Source organism: Piliocolobus tephrosceles, chromosome 2, assembly GCF_002776525.5.
Source record: "Piliocolobus tephrosceles isolate RC106 chromosome 2, ASM277652v3, whole genome shotgun sequence".
Taxonomy (NCBI): Eukaryota; Metazoa; Chordata; class Mammalia; order Primates; family Cercopithecidae; genus Piliocolobus; species Piliocolobus tephrosceles.
In genome coordinates, this window is record NC_045435.1 from 166,993,770 (window position 1) to 167,015,506 (window position 21,737).

A 21,737-nucleotide genomic window follows, 5' to 3' on the forward strand; every position below is an offset into this window, starting at 1 on the left:
ATGTTATATTGCTGTTGTGATAGGATGACTGATGAGATGTGGCAACAAAACCAAGTTCAAAAGTTAAAAATAGTAGGTTAAAGGTTCTATAGAAGAGAATAATATATATTGGTTAATATTCAATCAGAATATTTGCCATTCTCTCTTCATTTTCTATGTCTTCATATATGACTGTTCTGAAATTCATTTTCTTTTTACTTCACATTTTCCAGTCACATCCTGAATCAGGAAAAAATAATTCTGCATATTTGAAATATGAGGAATTTATAAAGGGATTATTTAAACAGGAAATAGAAAAGATGAGATGCCAGCAGTTGATGGGGAGGAAGCCCTGAAACTGGCAGCAGTAAGAGGCAACAGAAGACCCGAGACTCCAGGGTATAAGATAAGTTGTTACCAGAACCCAACTATGCTCACACAGTAGAAGCTGGAATCATCTAAGGCCTATCTGGGGGAGGCTGGAGCCAGAGACTCTGATGCTGTGAAGAACCCACCCCATCAGAGGAGGGAGATAAAGACCCTGGCCTCTCTCTGCATGCCTCCTACTCTTCACTTCGTTTTTAGTCTCCCTTTGACCAAAACCAGCTGCAAGCCAGCTGTCATTGGAACCTGGGAAAGGCAGCCTGCAAGCATCAGTCCCACTTCCACACCCACACATACCCCCATCTCTGAGTTACAGTGCAGAGCAGGCTAAGAGTAAAAAGATAGTCCTGCAGCGTCGGAAGATTTCCCTTCAATTTTCTTTGTTTATCTTCTCCTTGATAATTCATTTCCAGTATATTGCCTTCATCAGAGAATGAGTTATAATGGCAGTTTCAAAGTGTTTAATGACACTGAATTGTTTTTTCCTCTGCTGACAAGAAAAGTTAGACTTGGCTGCTATGAAGCTTTCAGGGATGAATATAATATAGGAAATGTCAATAAAAATTTTAAAAGCAGCCACTTTATGGGATGGTGGTTCCTGCATAATAAATACGCCAAACAGCCCGATCTTTGGGGTACAAAGAAGGATTGGTTTGATTTTTTTTTAATAACTGCTGCAAACCATGTCCAGTAGAAACTGTTTTTTCCTCTAAATATCTGGCTTATTTTTTTATCTCTACCCGATTCCAAAATTATTCAGTTACTTACCATGATTAAACAGTCACATTCCAAGGTATAAAATTTAGCTGATTAATTTTTCTCCAGCTATCTTGAAAATGTTCAAGCCTATAGAATGCATAAAGAATACAGTGATTGCCATACGCCTTTTATTTATATTTGCTAATTATATATGTATACTAATATTATTTATATATGCATGTACACAGTTTCTGCTTTCTATTTGTGTGTGTTTAACTTCATATGAGCTAGGTACTGTCTTGTTTTTCTAAGACCACCAGAGCGAGCACAAAAGAACCAGCAAGTAGGCACAGGTCAGGAGCAAAACTGCTAGTTTATTTTAGTAACCTAAGGTGTGGAGAAGAAGTCTGTCGGCCTCCGGCAAAGAAGGCCGGCAGAGTTCCCCTCCCCCAAGCTCTCGGAGGGAGTTCCGACATCCCGACAGGACCGGGAAGCTGGGCAATCTGCGTGGCTCAATGGCGGAGAGGGGCTTTTCTAGGAGTGGGAGGGCAATAGGTGGGGCATGGGCGTGTCAGGGGCATTCCGCAGGTGCGACCAGGTAAATCTTGGTCTCTTCAGATTGACGTCACCTGGCGCATGCCCAGTTGGTCTGCACCCTCCCTGGACGCCGGCTGCCTTTTGGCCCGGCGGGAAGAGTTGGTGGTGAAGAAGAACCTGGAAGTGCACCATCTTATCTTGCCTCCGTTCGTCCAAACAGGTACTATTGCTATCACCATTTTGCAGCTGAGGAAACTGAGGCACACAGAAGTTAAATAACTTACCTGAGATTATAAAGCTAAAGCTGGGATTAAACCTAGATTTTCTAGCTCCAGAAATTGTGTTCTTAACCATTATATTATATGGGTATTTCATGGAATGACTGATACGATTTGACAACAAAGTCAAGCTCAAAAGTTAAAAATTATATATTTTTATGTGTTTTCCCTATATTGCGTATTTTCTGGTTTTATTGAGGTATGATTGACAAGGATTGTACATACTTAAGGTATACAATGTGATGATGATATGACATACATGTACATATTGAAATGATTACCACAATCAAATTAATTAACATATTAATCACGCCAATCACCTTTTTGTGTGTGGTGAAAATACTTAAGATCTATTATCTTAGTAAATTTCAAGTATACAATTATGTGTACATGTATACATTATTGTTAACTATGTATATAATCTATTTAAAAGTAAGTTGCAGGCATTATGGCAATGTTTCTCTAAAAAATATAAAATGCATCTCTTAAGAATAACAATGCCAGCCTCAAGCCTGTAGTCTCAGCCCTTTGGAAGGTCAAGTCAGAAGGATCCCTTGAGGCCAGGAGTTCAAGATAAGCCTAGGCAACACAGTGAAACCCCACCTCTAGCAAGAAAAAAAGAATTAAAATTAGTTCAAGATGAGCCTAGACAACACAGTGAAACTCCATTTCTACCAAGGAAAAAAATTAAAATAAATTAAAAACAAAAATTTAGAATTTAAATTTTAAAATATAAATTATAAAACTTTATAAACATTTTATAAAATTAACTGGGCACACTGTCATGTATCTGTAGTCCCAGCTACTTGGAAAGCTGAAGCAGGAAGACCTCTTGAACCCTGGAGTGTGAATTTGCAGTGAATTATGAACATGCCACTGCACTCCAACCTGGGTAATGGAGCAAGACACTGTCTCTAAGAAAAAAAAAAAAAAAAAAAGAATACCACGTACCATTACCACTCTCTGAAAATAAACAATATTTTTTGGAAGTGTTTATAGAAATTTGGGAAATTTTTGGAAATGTGGAAAATTACAAATCATTTCATAATACTATCTTATCTATAAATCATATTTAAGTTCTCTCAATTGGCCATGTAATTTATTTTGGATATATAGTCAGATATTATGTCCAAAACTGTATGAATTTTTTTCTACCTAGTTCACTAGTCATTTCAATATATGATTGGATTCACTTATTTCTATTTAAACTCCAATTGAGAATTTTCTTTTTCATTCTTTAGATTTAATTATTTTTTAAATTTTTAATATAGAGTTCAAATATCAAAATACTCAGAAAAACATCACTCCCATTCCTATTCTTCCAGCTCATTTTTATGAACTCTCTAAAACATCATCCCATCTTTAATTTATCATTTACTTTTCTAGTGTTTATGTGTGTATAGATATAAATACACACACACACACACACACATACACATAATATCTCCATTTTTGCCACCAAAGTAGAACTGCTTTTATATCTTTTCACAGAGATTTTTCTTATTCCCTTTGAACCAACAGTTCCCAGTTTTTTTGGCCTCAGGGACTGGTTTCTTGGAAGACAGTTTTTCCATGGAGCGGGATGGGGTAGGATGGGATGGGGCCTCCGCAACCTAGATCCCTCACATGCACAGTTCACAATAGGGTTCACGCTCCTATGAGAATACTCCAAGGTCCCTGGCTTGGGGATTGGGAATCCCTGCTTTAAACAACAACAATGCATTTTGTCATAGTTCGGAGGGCTAGAAGCTGGAAATCCAGGTGTCAGCGGGACCTTGCTTCCTCTGAAGGATCTAGAGAGGAATACTTCCTTACCTTTTTTAGCTTCTGTTGCCAGCAATCCTTGGCATTTCTTGCTTTGTAATTGCATCACTCCAGTGATTACAGGCGCAGTAGCTCACGCCTATAATCCCAGCACTTTGGAGGCCGAGGCAGGTGGATCGTGAGGTCAGCAGATCTAGACCATCCTGGCTAACACGGTGAAACTCTGTCTCTACTAAAAATACAAAAAAATTAGCCGAGCATGGTGGCGGGTGCCTGTAATCCCAGCTACTAGGGAGGCTGAGGCAGGGGAATGGTGTGAACTCGGGAGGTGGAGCTTGCAGTGAGCCGAAATCAAACCACTGCACTCCAGCCTTGCTCCATCTCAAAAAAGAAAAAAAGAAAATTTGAGGGATTCCATTTCCAACAGTTTCCATCAACAGTCTGTTTTCATGCAGTAATCTACTTTGTTGGAAATGAAGACGACGTAAATCATTAACCTAGTTGGCTGTTTCGTTGTTCAGGTTATTTGAAATGTGCAAATTACAATAAAATGAAAGTTAACAGGCAATCCATTATATTTCTTCTTTTTATCTTTCTTCACTGATGTCTTACTGTTTAAACGACCACTATCAGGACCTTTTTCTAATTAATGTTCTTGATAAGCCCATGATTTGGTGTTACTTGCTACATTCTAGTTAACTTGATGTGTATAAGACATCACTTCCAAACTATGTTTGAGGATTCTCCTGCCAAAGAAGGTAACCAGTGTGGGACTATATTCAAATCTACATTTAATTTGTTTCAAACATTGTCATTGAAGAAAAATAAAGAAAAGAAAATAGGTGCTACAGGATCATGTCAAAAATGACTCCATATTGATCGAGAAGTTAAAATCCAATAAGGTTTTACTTCTGATTCTGTTTCCATGAATGAAACACTGACTCCAAAACAGCCAGGAGAGAGAAGAGGCCACACATGTCTTAAAAATTTTTTTTTTCCTAATTCACACTTAATACTTCATTGGTATTTGGACTGTGAGCAAGCCAGCTCCTCCTCTGCCAGTTCAATGTAGCTTATGTGCCAGTCTCCAGAGAGCTGAGTCCAACTCCCTGTGCCACTGTGGCTAAGGCTTATTGTACTAAAGTTGTGGCTGTATTTAAATGGATAACCAGGATTTATTGGTTGCTTGGTTCTCTCTGCAATCTTTCTCTGTCTTCAATGCTAGGCCACCCAAGTACTTTCTTGGAGAGCTTTGCCGTTTCCCCCTTGAAATTCCACCCAGAACACTTTAAAAGATCACTACAGTATTGTGGCATGGCACAAAAAGAAGTTGTGTCTGGTTCACATATAGGTAGGGGCTAATGCCACTCTGAAGAAACAAGTTTGAAATTTGAAGAGCATAGGCAAAACCCTGCAAACCTAAACCCAACAAGGAGGCTGAACAATGGCTGGCAGCAAGTTCAAAGGAATCAAAGTATGCTACCATTAAACATTTATTTCCTTTTTGAGTCTTTAGTTTTATCTTGGGAAAACTATTTAAATGTCAAGAATTCAGATTATTTGGAAGGTTAAGGATTTAATCTATATTTTTTGTTTTCTAAAGTGTTTACAAGAGTCTTGGTGGTTTATTTTCTTTAAGCCACTTTAAAAAACTCAAGAGTAAGAATTACTTTAAGAAAATTAAATTTGGCTATCCTTCAACTTAATTATGGAGCTTTGATTTTTTCTCCTTTTTCTCTATCTATCTATCTATCTATCTATCTATCTATCTATCTAGCTATCTATCTGGCTATCTATATAGCTATCTATCTATATTCCTCTATCTAACAGAAACTTAGAAAAATGTCAGATGTGAGCCAGATGTATTGACTCATGCCCGTAATTCCAGCACTTTGGAAGGCCAAGGTGGGCAAATCACTTAAGCTTAGAAGTCCCAGACCAGCCTGGGCAACTTGGCAAAACTGCATCTCTACAAACAAAACAAAACAAAAAAGAATAGAAAAGAAAATTAGCTAGGCATGGTGGTGCGTTTTTATAGTCCCAACTACTCTGGAGGCTGAAGTGGCAAGATCGCTTGAGCCAAGGTGGTAGATGTTGTAGTGAACCAAGATTGTATCACTGCACTCCAGCCCGGGCAATAGAGTGAAAACTTGTATCAAAAAAAAAAAAAAAAAAAAAATCAGATGTGTTGTTGATAAGGCTAGATAGTACAATAAGCTTGAATTTGAGGCCAACAGTGGCGTTTTATTCCACTTTCCCTATGAGTTGAACTTACTCACCGAGTCACAAATTGGAAAACTGACAAGTGCAAGCCTCCTCTGCAGGTTCTTCTAGTCTGCCCTGGAGGGCTAACCACAAGACAGAGATAACTCCAGGTGGACCATTTCAACGACAAAGCACCAAATAGGAAGAGACATAAAGCATCTGCAAACAGACTTATCCAACCCAACCATCTGACTTCCCCAGTGCAGGGCAGGGTCCCACAGTCTCACTTTGGCAGGGTACATGCAATCCACCAAACATTTTATAAAATAATGTGTACCCTTTCCTTATTTTGGAGTTTTCCCTGGAAGACAGATTCCCAGCCAAGGACTATGTGTTCCAGTCCACCTCTTGCCTCTAGGTGTAATCATATGACTATTTTTTCACTAATGGAATATTAATAGAAAGTATGTATGTCATTTCTGAACTATGAGGCACCTTATTCTCCATCGCTTTCCTTTTCTCATTGGGTACTTAGATGTAGACATTTTCAAGACCCTAACAAATGGTGGAGCCATTCATGGGAGGGGTCTACATTCTTAAGCCACTTTATGAAAGACAGTTAGATCTAATGGCATGGTACTGGTACTGTTACATGAGTGAAAAAGATATCTCTATTGTGCTAAGCTAAGCCATTGAAAGTTGAAGATTTGTTACAACAACTAGCATTATCTTAATTTACATAGTTACTGTTCTCTAGGGTAGAAGAGAGAGAGAAAGGGGTCCAAAAAATGGGTGAGGTTTTCTAAGATTTCTAGTGGGATAGAAGTTTTTATCAAATAGGCTGAAGTAGATATTAGGAGAGAGAAAAAATATATATATAGCTTCCCTTATAGTAAGCCCCCAAATGCCAAAGGGACTAAGTTAATTTAGCAGTTAAAGTTCAGCCCCTTGGAAGACAGGCAGACAAGTAAGCAGGCTGCCACATAAATCTTCCTGATAGTTTCCTTAAGAGAGTAGTTTAAGGGAATTCCAGCAGCTCTAAGACCTTTCTTAAGGCTTCTCAGGGTAAAGCAACAGGATGAGTTGAAACATAAAAAATCTTTCCAGGGATTGATAGTTATTTTGGTGCTAAGCTGTTGCCAATTGTTTTTGAAAGAAGGCAGAGCATATTTTATATACAAACCTACAAAGGGTAGGCTTTGAAATGGGATAACATTGGAATTGGAGAATTTTCTTCTTGATGTAGTTAAGGTATTAATAATCCTTTTAGACTTCCAGCCCATCTGATTTTATAAGGAAAAAATACTTTGAACAGTTTTCAATTCGTCCTGGGTATCATGAAAAGTAACTTCTCAGATACGCAAATGATGGCTTCAGAGGAACTCGGCTTCTGAGTTGTGTGACAGTTTCAAGACACACACGCACACAATTAGATAGCATTTTTCTTCAATATATTTTATATCATATTAATTGATTTATTAAGTTGTTAACTAACAAATATATAGTGAATACCTACTATTTCAAACCCTCTTATAGGTGCTGAGGATATTGAATAAAGAAGACAAAAATCCCCAGGCCAGTAGAGTTAAACTCTGCCGGGAAAATAGATGAAAAGAAAGAGATACATTCCAGAATATGCCAGAAGGTTGTTAACAATATGAACACAAATAAAGCAGGCCTCCAACTTCATAAATGTATGGAATATCTTGATTTATGTCACAGAGACAACTGTTTCATTTAAAATGCAAACTCTTAGAGATTGCAGTCATTCTGGGAAGCCTGCTTTTAATGCCAGAATTTCAAGTGTCTTTTGTGGTTGTCTAATATAGAGAGGAAATTAGAGCTGGTACTTTTTCTTTCTTTCTTTTTTGCCTATTTTTTAAAAACGGGTTTTAAATTTCTTGCTTGAAGGAGCACTTATCTAGCAATAGCAAATGATTTCTTTATCATATAGTCTTTTGAAATGTAAATGCAGAAAATGAAGGTCTCTTTGCTAAGAAGTCCAGGAATGACTCATTTATATTCTCTTGAATTGCTTTTATACCTAAAGAGTTTCTAGCACAGTCATCTGGCAACTGTCATTAACAAAGAGGAGTGACAATTTTCAGGCTTCTGCTGCTGCTTGCTAGCTGTGTGACCTTGGGAAAGTTCCTGAAACTCTCTGAGTCGTTTCCTTACCCAAAATATAGAAAGAATAATACCCAGCTCCTTGGGTTACTATAAGAATTAAATGAAACAATGTATTTCCTGGCTTTGCATTCTCTTGGAATATGGTAGCTTCTACTATTATTACTACCATTTTTATTATCACACTTACTTCACAATTTTAAAAGCACGGCAAATCATGCATGAAGTCTTCTTGATTCTTTATTTTTCAGAGTCATAAATTAATGTTCATGTCATTGATTCAAGGACCATTGCTCACAGGATAACAACAAATTGTTGTCAGGTGACAAATCAATTAACTGGTTGGCTTGGAACAGATTTTTTTAAGTGTTTCACTAAATCTCCACTTGCAGAAGAAAATAACATTCTTACTAAGTATAATTGTGCTGGGAACTTCACAGAAAGTCTTTATATAAGATCATCAAACTGTCTATATTACAATTCACCTAGTATCATCGGCCATATTTATAAGTCGATTGCATACAAATTGGCTGCTATTTTCTAGAGTTTGTCATTAGACCAACTGTCTTACAGTCTGGTTATCTCTGTCATACAGTTACCTCCAAGAAATTATTCTATGTTTACCCAATTTTTAAAACAAAAATATAAGTGGTAACAAACCCTACAAATGTGATTGTGTTGTCTCCACTATATATCACTCTCAATCTTTGTAGATACTACATTCTGATTTAATAGTGGAATGCTTCTTTTAGCTGATATATAGAGTAATAGGTATAGAAAACTCTAATGTTGACTTTTTCTTACCTTTCTGTTTCTGTGAATCAGTGGGATTGTTTCCTTTTTCTCTTTTCTGGTGTCTCCCTCAACATTTGAAAAAGCTTGTCAGTTGTAAAATTGTAGCATGTAGAAGATGGAAAGGATTTTAGGAGCCCTATATATTTATGTTCTTATTTTAAAAATAAGGAACCTGAGGCTAAGAGCAGTAAAGGGACTTGTTCAAAGTCATAAAGTGTGTGGTAAGGTGTTAATAAGAGTTATAATAGTTAACATTTATTGATCATTCACTAGGTGTATTGCTTAATCCATTATAGGTATTGTCTTATTTAAACCTTCCAAACATGCTTGTTGCTCATCTATCTTGTTCACTCCTTTATCCCCAATTCCTGGAAGAGTTTCTTGCACAGAGTAGGTGCTCAATAAATACTTGTTGAAAAGATAAATGAATAACAATGTGTTAACAATGAGAGAACATCATATCCCCATTTTACAGATAATGACACTGAGGCTTAAAAAGGTTAAGTAATTTGTATGAGATTATATAGCTAATGATTGGCAATATAGAGTCACATCAAGTGTAAGTGACTCTGGGATCCCAGTTCTTAACCTCCTTGAAGGGCTATCTCTGGGTTTGTGGCCTAGGTAGGGTTGCAATTTGTAAAAACATGCATTATGAACATTTAATTGTTCATTATTGGATTTAATTTATTTAATTTCCTAGGGCACCCAAGTTATAATGAGTTTTCCTCACTTTTTTGAATGAGGTAGGAAGTGAGAAATGAAATGACCTTATCACATTACTAAAATATACAAACAGGTGATGAAAACAATTCATTTGAAATATTCTGTTTTGTATGAAAATAGTCAAAAGATAAATTTGACCATTGATGCTATTATATTTGAATGAAATGATGGAAGCAGGAATGTGTTTTATACCGCTGGGAATTCGGCAATTGGAAGAACATATTTTATAATATAAAGCTCAAGTTCCTGACATTGTAGGCTTCCAATAATCAGATTCCAAACTGCTCAGCTGATTTCACAAACTTTTTATACTGGTCTGCCTGTTTCTCATGAAGCGACATAATTCATTTCTACCTTCCCCTAGGGTTCACTCCTTCACTGGAATGTTCTTGTCACTCTTTGTCTTTTTGTCTTTTCTCATGTTCTAGCAGGCTTGTTCAATTATTCCTTTCTTCAAAAAGCTTTTCTGAAATGCCTTCAGCCACAGACAGCTGTCCCTCTTTTGAACAATCATGACACTAATCATTTCACATTTAATCACAGTCTGATATGGAGTTGTCTTTTACTTTCCAGGCTTGACTGCTGTTCTATACAAATGGATGGCAAAGTCTGCAAGAGAACTTTTTTGTGTTTTATACTCTCCATCATCAGAGCGAAGTGCCTTATGTATGGTGATGGCTCAATGGATATCTGCTGAAAAGGTAAGAGAATTGGATTAAGAAGACATTATTATACTGATACAAGAAATATTTTTCTGCTTGCTTTGTTTTATAAATTATAAATCTTCAGCATGACAAGCTTTGAAATGTAGGCTTCCACCTTGTAAAGAACAGAAAAATAAATTTAATATATTTTTCCTGTTCATCTTTACTGTTTGATAAGAATTTATGTAGTTTAGTTCTTAGAACTTGAAACTGAGTTCTATCTTTTATGCATTCTGTCAACCAGACTAATTTGTGGCTCTCTCTCGATTTATGTCTCAATTTCCCACTCTGTTTTCATAAACAACAATAAATGTGTCCTTAGAGGGAGATCTGTGAAATTTAATTTGTGTTTTGGGAGGCCTTTGGGACTTTTGTGTGAAAGTGTGTAAAATGCAAATTATCATTGTAGATTCTTATACTTTCATTTGCATGTGTTGTTTCTAGTGCAATTCTGAAGGCTGGGAGTATTTTCATCACTTCATTCAAAAAGATTCAACCAAATCGTTTCCTCATAAGCAGGTTGATCCACTTGCGTCATGCTAATCAGTTTTTCATTTTCTGGTCAATTCTTAAAATTGACTGTAGCCAAAATGTTAATTATCAACATAGTAAACCCTGGGCAATCCAGAACACTGTCACTTGCACAAGCAACAAAGTGGAAAATTCCGAGTGCCCTGAACCTTTTTACAGGCCCAATGAGTGACAATCGCTAGCATTTTGGTTAAATCTCAGGCTTTCTGTAAGAAATCACAGCAGGAGATTGCTTTTAAGAAAGAAGTCCTGAGGCTCTCAGCTCAACTAGTCAGATAAAATCTCTTCCCCCACAGCCTCAGGCCTGCCAATTAGTATCTGACATGGCTGCCAAGGAAACACCAATGCTCAGAGTCCTGATTATTGCCCTCCTCTGAGCAAGAGCTCAGTGAAAAAAATGTTTGGTAATTAGCTTAAGTCAAAGAGGCTCAAGACTTGTCTTTCTTTTTCACTAAAGACCAGGATGGTAGTGAAGGAAGCTCCAGTAATTAGCACACAACAGGCAAGATATTTCTCTTCACTTTAAGTCCTTCTTTATATGAGAGTAAGGTCAAATGAAAACTTGTCATGGCAAAGACAATAGTATGAAAAGTTAAGGGACTTGCATCTTTTTTTTTATTTTATTTTATTTTATTTTATTATTTTTTTTTATTATACTTTAAGTTCTAGGGTACATGTGCATAACGTGCAGGTTACATATGTATACATGTGCTATGTTGGTGTGCTGCACCCATCAACTCGTCAGCACCCATCAATTCATCATTTATATCAGGTATAACTCCCCAGTGCAATCCCTCCCCCCTCCCCCCTCCCCATGATAGGCCCCAGTGTGTGATGTTCCCCTTCCCGAGTCCAAGTGAGCTCATTGTTCAGTTCCCACCTATGAGTGAGAACATGCGGTGTTTGGTTTTCTCTTCTTGTGATAGTTTGCTAAGAATGATGGTTTCCAGCTGCATCCATGTCCCTACAAAGGACGCAAACTCATCCTTTTTTATGGCTGCATAGTATTCCATGGTGTATATGTGCCACATTTTCTTAATCCAGTCTGTCACTGATGGACATTTGGGTTGATTCCAAGTCTTTGCTATTGTGAATAGTGCCGCAATAAACATACGTGTGCATGTGTCTTTGTAGTAGCATAATTTATAATCCTTTGGGTATATCCCCAGTAGTGGGATGGCTGGGTCATATGGTACATCTAGTTCTAGATCCTTGAGGAATCGCCATACTGTTTTCCATAATGGTTGAACTAGTTTACAATCCCACCAACAGTGTAAAAGTGTTCCTATTTCTCCACATCCTCTCCAACACCTATTGTTTCCTGATTTTTTAATGATTGCCATTCTAACTGGTGTGAGATGGTATCTCATTGTGGTTTTGATTTGCATTTCTCTGATGGCCAGTGATGATGAGCATTTTTTCATGTGTCTGTTGGCTGTATGAATGTCTTCTTTTGAGAAATGTCTGTTCATATCCTTTGCCCACTTTTGGATGGGGTTGTTTGTTTTTTTCTTGTATATTTGTTTGAGTTCTTTGTAGATTCTGGAAATGAGCCCTTTGTCAGATGAGTAGATTGCAAAAATTTTCTCCCATTCTGTAGGTTGCCTGTTCACTCTGATGGTAGTTTCTTTTGCTGTGCAGAAGCTCTTTAGTTTAATTAGATCCCATTTGTCAATTTTGGCTTTTGCTGCCGTTGCTTTTGGTGTTTTAGACATGAAGTCCTTGCCCATGCCTATGTCCTGAATGGTACTACCTAGATTTTCTTCTAGGGTTTTTATGGTATTAGGTCTAACATTTAAGTCTCTAATCCATCTTGAATTAATCTTCGTATAAGGAGTAAGGAAAGGATCCAGTTTCAGCTTTCTACTTATGGCTAGCCAATTTTCCCAGCACCATTTATTACATAGGGAATCCTTTCCCCATTTCTTGTTTTTCTCAGGTTTGTCAAAGATCAGATGGTTGTAGATGTGTGGCATTATTTCTGAAGGCTCCGTTCTGTTCCATTGGTCTATATCTCTGTTTTGGTACCAGTACCATGCTGTTTTGGTTACTGTAGCCTTGTAGTATAGTTTGAAGTCAGGTAGCGTGACGCCTCCGGCTTTGTCCTTTTGACTTAGGATTTTCTTGGCAATACGGGCTCTTTTTTGGTTCCATATGAACTTTAAAGCAGTTTTTTCCAATTCGGTGAAGAAACTCATTGGTAGCTTGATGGGGATGGCATTGAATCTATAAATTACCTTGGGCAGTATGGCCATTTTCACGATATTGATTCTGCCTATCCATGAGCATGGTATGTTCTTCCATTTGTTTGTGTCCTCTTTGATTTCACTGAGCAGTGGTTTGTAGTTCTCCTTGAAGAGGTCCTTTACATCCCTTGTAAGTTGGATTCCTAGGTATTTTATTCTCTTTGAAGCAATTGTGAATGGAAGTTCATTCCTGATTTGGCTCTCTGCTTGTCTGTTACTGGTGTATAAGAATGCTTGTGATTTTTGCACATTAATTTTGTATCCTGAGACTTTGCTGAAGTTGCTTATCAGCTTAAGAAGATTTTGGGCTGAGACGATGGGGTTTTCTAAATACACAATCATGTCATCTGCAAACAGGGACAATTTGACTTCCTCTTTTCCTAACTGAATACCCTTGATTTCTTTCTCTTGCCTGATTGCCCTAGCCAGAACTTCCAACACTATGTTGAATAGGAGTGGTGAGAGAGGGCATCCCTGTCTTGTGCCAGTTTTCAAAGGGAACTTTTCCAGTTTTTGCCCATTCAGTATGATATTAGCTGTGGGTTTGTCATAAATAGCTCTTATTATTTTGAGGTACGTTCCATCAATACCGAAGACCTGGGGGGTACATCTTTCAGACCAGTGATACTAGAAACTGCCTTTTCATGAATTTCTGGGAATTTAGTGACATGGTACTAATCCTGTATTTCAGAACTGGGTCCCTGTCTGGCTGTTTAAAGAATGGGAAAAACCAATGTCTATTGAGTGTTACTCACTGTGCTGTATTCTTTTCATGCATAGACAATCTTTAAAAATTGCCCAATGAAATAGGTACTGTCCAGTATCATTTTACTGGCAGGGAAATGGGCAAGGAATTCCTGATAATTATACTTTATGTTTTTTCTTTTCGCCTTTTAAAAAACTTAAGTACACATTTAAAGAACTGTAAAAATGATGCAGGAGTTTTCTTGACCCCTTTATTGGACTTGCGACTGGGGGCCCTGAATACTGGGCCCGCTGTGCTCAACCTCTTGCAGGAGGGAGCCCGTGAGTGAGTGAGTCCAAAATTCAGCCAGCCACTTTGGGCGCTGGCAGGTGTGAGTGATGAAGTGAGGGATCCAGCCAGCTGCTTTGGGTGGCAGGAGCATGCTCCATGCAGGCCTTACAGTGGCACCCAATGGGAGAGATGGGGGCGTGCCTGCAACCTCCAAAGCCCCACAGGGCACATTACAATACTCTCTTATTTCTGCTGTTCATGGACAGCAGTGTGTTATCAGCTCAGTGGGGCCCTTGCCTTGTGGTGTGGGGCGGCTGCTCTCCACCAGACAGGACAAAGGGCCAGTGGGATAGTCTTTTTTGGGTACTTGCACTCAGTGAGTCCTGAACTCTTGTCCAATGTCCAACAAAAATTAGGTCACATGGATCGCTTGATGGTTGGTAGAGGTGGAGAATTTTATTTAGTGATGGAGATGGCTCTCAGCGGAGTGGGGAGGTGGAGAGGATGGGCAGATAATCTTCCCTGAATTCTGGCCATCTCTGGCCGGCTCCTCTGAAGTCCAGCCATCCCTCTGAAGTCAAGTCACCTCTCTCCAGTAGAGCCACTTCTCCCTCTCTACTGACTGAGTCTGGAGTCTTTATAGACACAGGATGGGTGGCAGGGCGGGCCACAGGTCGTTTTCGAAAAGGCAGCATTCAATTGATAAAAATACATTATTCAACAAGAACCAATTGCAAGAGATCAGGCAAACAGGGATAGTAGGTCTCACTTTGGGCCACGGGTTTCAGGCTTTTCAGCTCAAAGGTGGGGTTTGTTGGAGACCTACCTCTGTCCGCCTAGAATTTCTCTGCCTGCTGCATCTATCAGAAATAATGACTAAACTTTGACAAAACTGTTAAAGAAGTGTTGGAGGTGGTAGCAAATTGATCAGTTATATGAGACAGACTTTAAATTTTATGTCAAGCCAGATGAAGATAAGCCAAAAAATGGTGAGGATGAAAAGGGAATTAAACATGAAAAGAGAAAAGTTTCCATGGATTTATCAAACATAAGTACTAGAAGCCACAATAAGCTATTTTCAACATGGAAGTGCCCAAAGTAGCAAGTTTTGTAAAGTAGAAAATATACCAGGAAAGTTGTTAAATACTTTGTATTAGTCAGGGTTCTCTTAGAGGGACAGAACTAAAAGAGGGACAGAAATAAACTGAAAGTTTAGTAAGTATTAACTTACACAATCACAAGGTCCCACAATAGGCTGCCCGCAAGCTGAAGAGCAAGGGGAGTCAGTCTGATTCCCAAAACTGAAGAACTTGGAGTCCGATGTTTGAGGCCAGGAAGCATCCAGCATGGAAGAAAGATGTAGACTGGGAGGATAGCCCCAGCTCTCATTTTCACATTTTTCTGCAGGCTTTATCTTCACTGGAAGCTGACTACATTGTGCCCACCCAGCTTAAGGGTATCTGCCTTTCCCAGCCCACTGACTCAAATGTTAATCTCTTTTGGGCAACACCCACAGAGACAAACCCAGGGCAAATCCTTTGTATCCCTCAATCCAGTGAAGTGACACTCAGTATTACCCATCACAAGTCCACCCCTTGTCAACTTGAACCCATACACAACTCCTGAGATCATACATAATCTTCAAATAAAGACAATAATGAAGTCATAATTATGCCTAACGTAGTACAACTATCCTTCATACAACTGGAAATGCACCAATCCCCAACCCAAATACTATTACATAAAGTTAATAATACTTAAATGCTATATGAAGTCAATAAATCTTATGTCACATCATAAAGGAAAAGAAATAAAATGAAGATATTTTCTTAGTACAAGCGTATACCTGACATATATGTTTTTAACAAAAGAGTGAGGAAATATTCATGACAATTTCAGTCCTCATTTCTGCAGCTGGTCATGTGCTCATAGCTGGTTTTGATGACTGCCTTTTTCCACTACCCATTCTGTATCCCCTTTGCCTTCAGCAAGCATCTCAGCAGGTCATGGTGTTTTTTTACCTGGTGGAGTGACCCAAACCTTCATACCTGAAGGGTCTGGTCCATTTGTAGTCCTGGATTGGGCTGTTATAGTTTCCCATCCACCTCAATCACAGGGCGTGGTAATACTAAGAGACACCCTAATGGATCCCCTGTATTCCACATGTACTCCTCCTTACCTTCGTTATAGAACAGTATACTGATTTCATACTGATTGTCTGGGTCAATCACCCCAGCCAACACTCATAAGTCCCTTCTTAGCCTGTTGTCTTAAAAGTAGGAGGAGCTCAAAGTGTCCAGGTAGCAATCCTAAATATCAGTTTAATTGAATTGTTGTCTCCCGGTGGCAGCGTCCCTCCCTCTGGAACTAAGAACGTTAGGCCGTCAGAACACAATGTCGCAGGAACAGAAAGCTCAAATTTTGCTAGTGGGTCCCTAGGGGTGATGGTGAGTGCCACTTCCACTTCCACCCCTTGATTCCTGGACCCGTGCATCCTGGCTATGGGGTAATAGTACCATATATTGGATGCTGATTCAGAGCATACGTGGCCTTCTGGAGAACTTTGCCCCAGCCCTGCAAAGTATTGTCACCTAGTTGGCATTGTAATTGTGAATTCAAAAAGCCATTCCACAATTCTATCAATCCAGCTGCTTCAGGATGATGGGGAACATAGTAAGACCAGTGAATTTCATGAGCATGAACCCACTGCTGCATTTCTTTAGCCATAAAGTGAGTGCCTTAGTCAGAGGCAATGTTGTGTGGAATACCATGATGGTGGATAAGGCGTTCTGTGAGTCCATAGATGGCACTTTTGACAGGAGAATTGTGTGCAGGATAGGCAGACTTATATTCAGAGTAAGTGTCTATTTCAGTGAGGACAAACCTCTGCTCTTTCCATGATGGAAAAGGTCCAATACAATCAATCTACCACCAGGTAGCTGGCTGATTACCCCAAGGAATGGTGCCATATGGAGGGCTTAGTGTTGGTCTCTGTTGCTGGCAAATTGGGCATTCAGCAGTGGCCATAGCCAGGTCAGCCTTGGTGAGTGGAAGTCCATGTTGCTGAGCCTATGTGTAACCTCCATCCCTGCTACTTTGGCCACTTTGTTCATGGGCCCATTGGGTGATGACAGGGTTGTCTGGGCAAGGAGGCTAAGTGGTTTCCACAGAATGGGTCATCCTATCCACTTGATTATTAAAATCCTCCTCTGCTGAGGTCACCCATTGGCAAGCACTCACATGGGATACAAATATCAGATTCATGAGACCTATTCACTATAATGAGACTAGCACAGGAAAGACCAGCCCCCATGATTCAATTATCTCCTCCTGGGTCCCTCCCACAACACATGAGAATAATGGGAGATACAATTTGAGGTTTGGGTGGGGACACAGCCAAACCATATCATTCTATTCCTGGTACCTCCAAATATGTTCTCACATTCCAAAGCTAACCATATCTTCCCAATAGTCACCCAAAGTCTTAACCCCTTTCAGCATTAACCCAAAAGTACACAGTCCAAAGTCTCATCTGAAATTAGGCAAGTCCCTTCTGACTATAAGCCTGTAAAATCAAAAGCAAGCTAGTTTCTTCCTAGATACAATGCAGGTATAGGTATCGGGTAAATACAGCTGTTCCAAATGGGACAAATCAGTCCAAACAAAGGGGTTACAGGGCTCATGCAAGTCCAAAATGCAGCACAGAAGGCAAATTTTAAAGGTCCAAAATGATCTCTTTTGACTCCATGTCTCACATCCAGGTCACACTGATGCCAAAGGTGGACTCCTATGGTCTTGAGCAGCTCCACCCCTGTGGCTTTGCAGGGTGTAGCCTTCCTCCCAGCTGCTTTCATGGGCTGGTGTTTAGTGTCTGCAGGCTTTTGAAGCACATGGTACAAGATGTCAGTAGATCCACCATTCTGAGGTCTGGAGGAGAGTGGCCTTCCTCTCACAGATCCACTAGGCAGTGGCCCAGTAGACACTCCGTGTAGAGGGGCTCCAACCCCACAACAGCCCCACATTTTCTTCCTGCACTTCCCTAGCAGAGGCTCCCCATGAGGGCCCCTCCCCTGCAGCAAACTTTTGCCTGGGCATGCAGGCATTTCCATACATCTTCTGAAATCTAGGTGGAGGTTCCTAAACCTCAATTCTTGCCTTCTGTGAGCTGGCAGGCTCAACACCATATGGAAGCTGCAAGGCTTGGGGCTTCCAACATCTAAAACCACAGCCTGAGTTGTACATTGACCCCTTTCATGGCTGGAGTGGTTGGGACACAAGGCACCAAGTCCCTAGGCTGCACACAGCACAGGAACACTGGGCCAGGCCCATGAAACCACTTTTTCTTCCTGGGCCTCCAGGCCTGTGATGGGAGGGGCTACCATGAAGGTCTCAGACACACCCGGGAGACATTCTTCCCATGGTCTTGGGGATTAACATTAGCCTCCTTCTACTTATGCAAATTTCTGCAGCCTGCTTGAATTCATACCCAGAAAATGAGTTTTTCTATCCTACTGCATTGTCAGACTGCAATTTTCTGAGTCTTTATGTTCTGTTTCTCTTCTAAAATGGAATGTTTTTATCAGAACCCAAGTCAACTCTTGAATGTTTTACTGCTTAGAAATTTCTTCCACCAGATATCCTAAATCATCTCTCTCAGATTCAAAGTTTCACAGCAAAATGCCATCAACCCCTTTGCTCCAGTTCCCAACAAGTTCCTCATCTCCATCTGAGACCACCTCAGCCTGGACCTTATTGTTCAGATCACTATGAGGATTTTTGTCTAAGTCATTCAACAAGTCTCTAGAAGGTTTCAAACTTTCCCACATTTTCCCATCTTCTTCTGAGCCCTCCAAACTGTTCATCTTCTGCCTGTTACCTACTTTCAAAGTTGCTTCCACATTTTCAGGTATCTTTTTCAGCAGTGCCCCACTCCTGGTACCAAAATCTGTGCTAGTCAGGGTTATCTTCGAGGGACAGAATTTATATAAATAAATATATATATAATATATGTATATATACACACATATATATAAAGGGGAGTTTTTTAAAGTGTTAACTTACATGATCACAAGGTCTCACAATAGGTAGTAAACTGAGGAGCAAGGAGAGCCAGTCCTATTCCCAAAACTGAGGAACTTGGAGTCTGTTGTTTGAAAGCAGGAAGCATCCAGCATGGGAGAAAGATGTAGGCTGGAAGGCTAGGCCTGTCTTTCATTTTCATGTTTTCCTGCCTGCTTTATCTTTACTGGAAGCTGATTAGCTTGTGCCCACCAGATTTAGGATGCACCTGCCTTTCCCAGCCCGCTGACTGAAATGTTAATCTCTTTTGGGCAACACCCACACAGACACACCCAGGATTAATACTTTGTGTCTCTCGTTTCAATCAAGTTGACACTCAGTGTTAACCATCACATTCTTCAAATACACACACATACACACACACAAAATACACACACACAGATATACTTAAAACTGTCGTATTGCAAAAGGTTGACATTAGTATTTTGGTAATAAGTTTTGACATCCACCAATATAGCATATATTATTCCACTGACAATGAACACAAACAGTGAAAGAAAACAGTAGGGAGTCTTGTTTCATCTACACCTTCCTACTTGTCTATTAGTGAATAAACTGAGGAACAGAGAGGATATAATTAGTCTAAGTCACACAAGTGGTTATCAGCGGAACTGGGATGAGAATGCAGGTCTTTTGGCTTTCAGTGTAAATTTTCTGTAGCTCAATCCTGTTTCTGAACTTCTTCACAGATGCCCACAATAGTTAAATATATCCAAATTTTATTCTTTTTAGGTTAACTGTGTAGTAAAACCCCAACATAGACTTCTTTCACTGGTGCTGAAACATGTATATAAGATCTGTTTATATTTCTAAGAGTTTTACGATGAGGGAATAAAACAATAAGAAAGATGATAAAATATTGAAGAAATAACAAAGGCTAAGAAAAGCTCAAAATTTTTATAGTAGTTATTCATATATTTTTAGTTATGCATAAAAATCAAGCCACACCCGTCCAACTTCTTTCTTAACTCTCTCTTTTTTTTTAGATTGTTTCTTTTTAAATTTATTTAAATTTCTGGAGATGGAGCTTGCACAATTCCTCTCCTCTTTTATTTTTTAACTTTTAGTTTAGGTTCAGGGGTACATGTGCAAGTTTGTTATATAGATAAATTGTATGTCACAAGGATTTGGTGTCAGGATTATTTCGCCACCTAGGAAATAAGCATAGTACCCAATAGGTAGTTTGTTGATCTTTATCCTCCTCCCGCCCTCCACTCTCTGTCCTGCATTAGTTTGCTAAGGATAATGGCCTTCAGTTTCATCAATATTGCTGCAAAGGACGTGATCTCGTTCTTTTTATGGCTGTGAAGTATTCCATGGTATATACGTATCACATTTTCTTTATCCCATCTACCATTGATGGGCATTCAGGATGACCTCATGTATTTGCTATTGTGAATAGTACTGTGATGAACACATGCATGCGTATATCTTTATGGTAGAATGATTTACATTCCTTTGGGTATATACTGAACAATGGGATTGCTGGGTTGAATGGTAATTCGATTTTGAGTTCTATGAGAAATTACCAAACTGCTTTCTACAATGGCTGAACTAATTTACATCCTATCGGCAGTGTGTAAGCATTCCCTTTTCCCTACAATCTCACCAGTATCTGTTATTTTTTGACTTTTTAATAATAGCCATTCTGACTGATGTGAGATGGTATCTCATTGTGGTTTTAATCTGCATTTCTTTAATGATTAGTCCCCTGCACTATGGTCCTCCATGCTTTTCTCTTTTGAGTCCCATTTAAAGCAATTACTTTTTATTTGTCCACAACCATTTTCTGCATCTCAACCTCAACCCTGATTCATAATTTGTTTGCTTTCGACTTTTGGATTATTTCTCCTTTTCGGTTTCAGAAATTAGGCATCTTTAATTATTGCTGCAGTCTCATAGCCTCCATCTAATTAATGTTGCAAAATTCCACTCTGTATTCTGAGCAATTTCCAAAGTAAACATGAATAGGTGTATGTTTTACATATTAATCAGGAGAAGTAGAATAAGAAACCGGGACTAATGTTAAGATAGTTGAGTTTTTCTAGTTCTGCTAATTGCTATCTGACCTTATACATGCAGTATTTCTTTTGGCGTGCATACTCTCTAAAGTAACTTTTAAGAACTATCATTCTATAATACTTTATGTTGTAGGTCAGTGGTAGACAACTATGATATAAAATACAGCTAATTTGGGGAGAAAAAATGAATAGATTAATATGCAAATTCTTTATCCACTTTTTAAAACTAGTTCATGGGAATATTTGGTTCAGATTAAGTCAAGTTTATAGATATTTATCTCCAAATTGATAAAAAAAAAAAAAAAAAAGTCCATCTTGACCTGTGGCCTCAAATTATACTTCAGATTCCTGAACTTTCCTGAACTGTGTCACAAACTAGTGGCAACTACAAATGGCCAACCCTTACAACTATGTGTGTTACTTAGTGTAAAAATTGACCATTGGTAAACAAATTATACTAATAAGTCAATTGCCAAATATTTTTGCAGAAATGCGACAATGTTTGTTTTTTTAGATTGATAATCAATTTTTTTTTGAGTGAATGAAATCTATTGTTTGTCTCCTTTGTCCTGGGCCTCTGCTATGAACTATAGGAGGCAGAAGCAGGGCATGAGGGAGAAAGTAAGCAGTGCAAAGTCACTGTTTTTAGGGGAAGACTTTGCGGAGATCTGTCTAAAGTTTCAAAT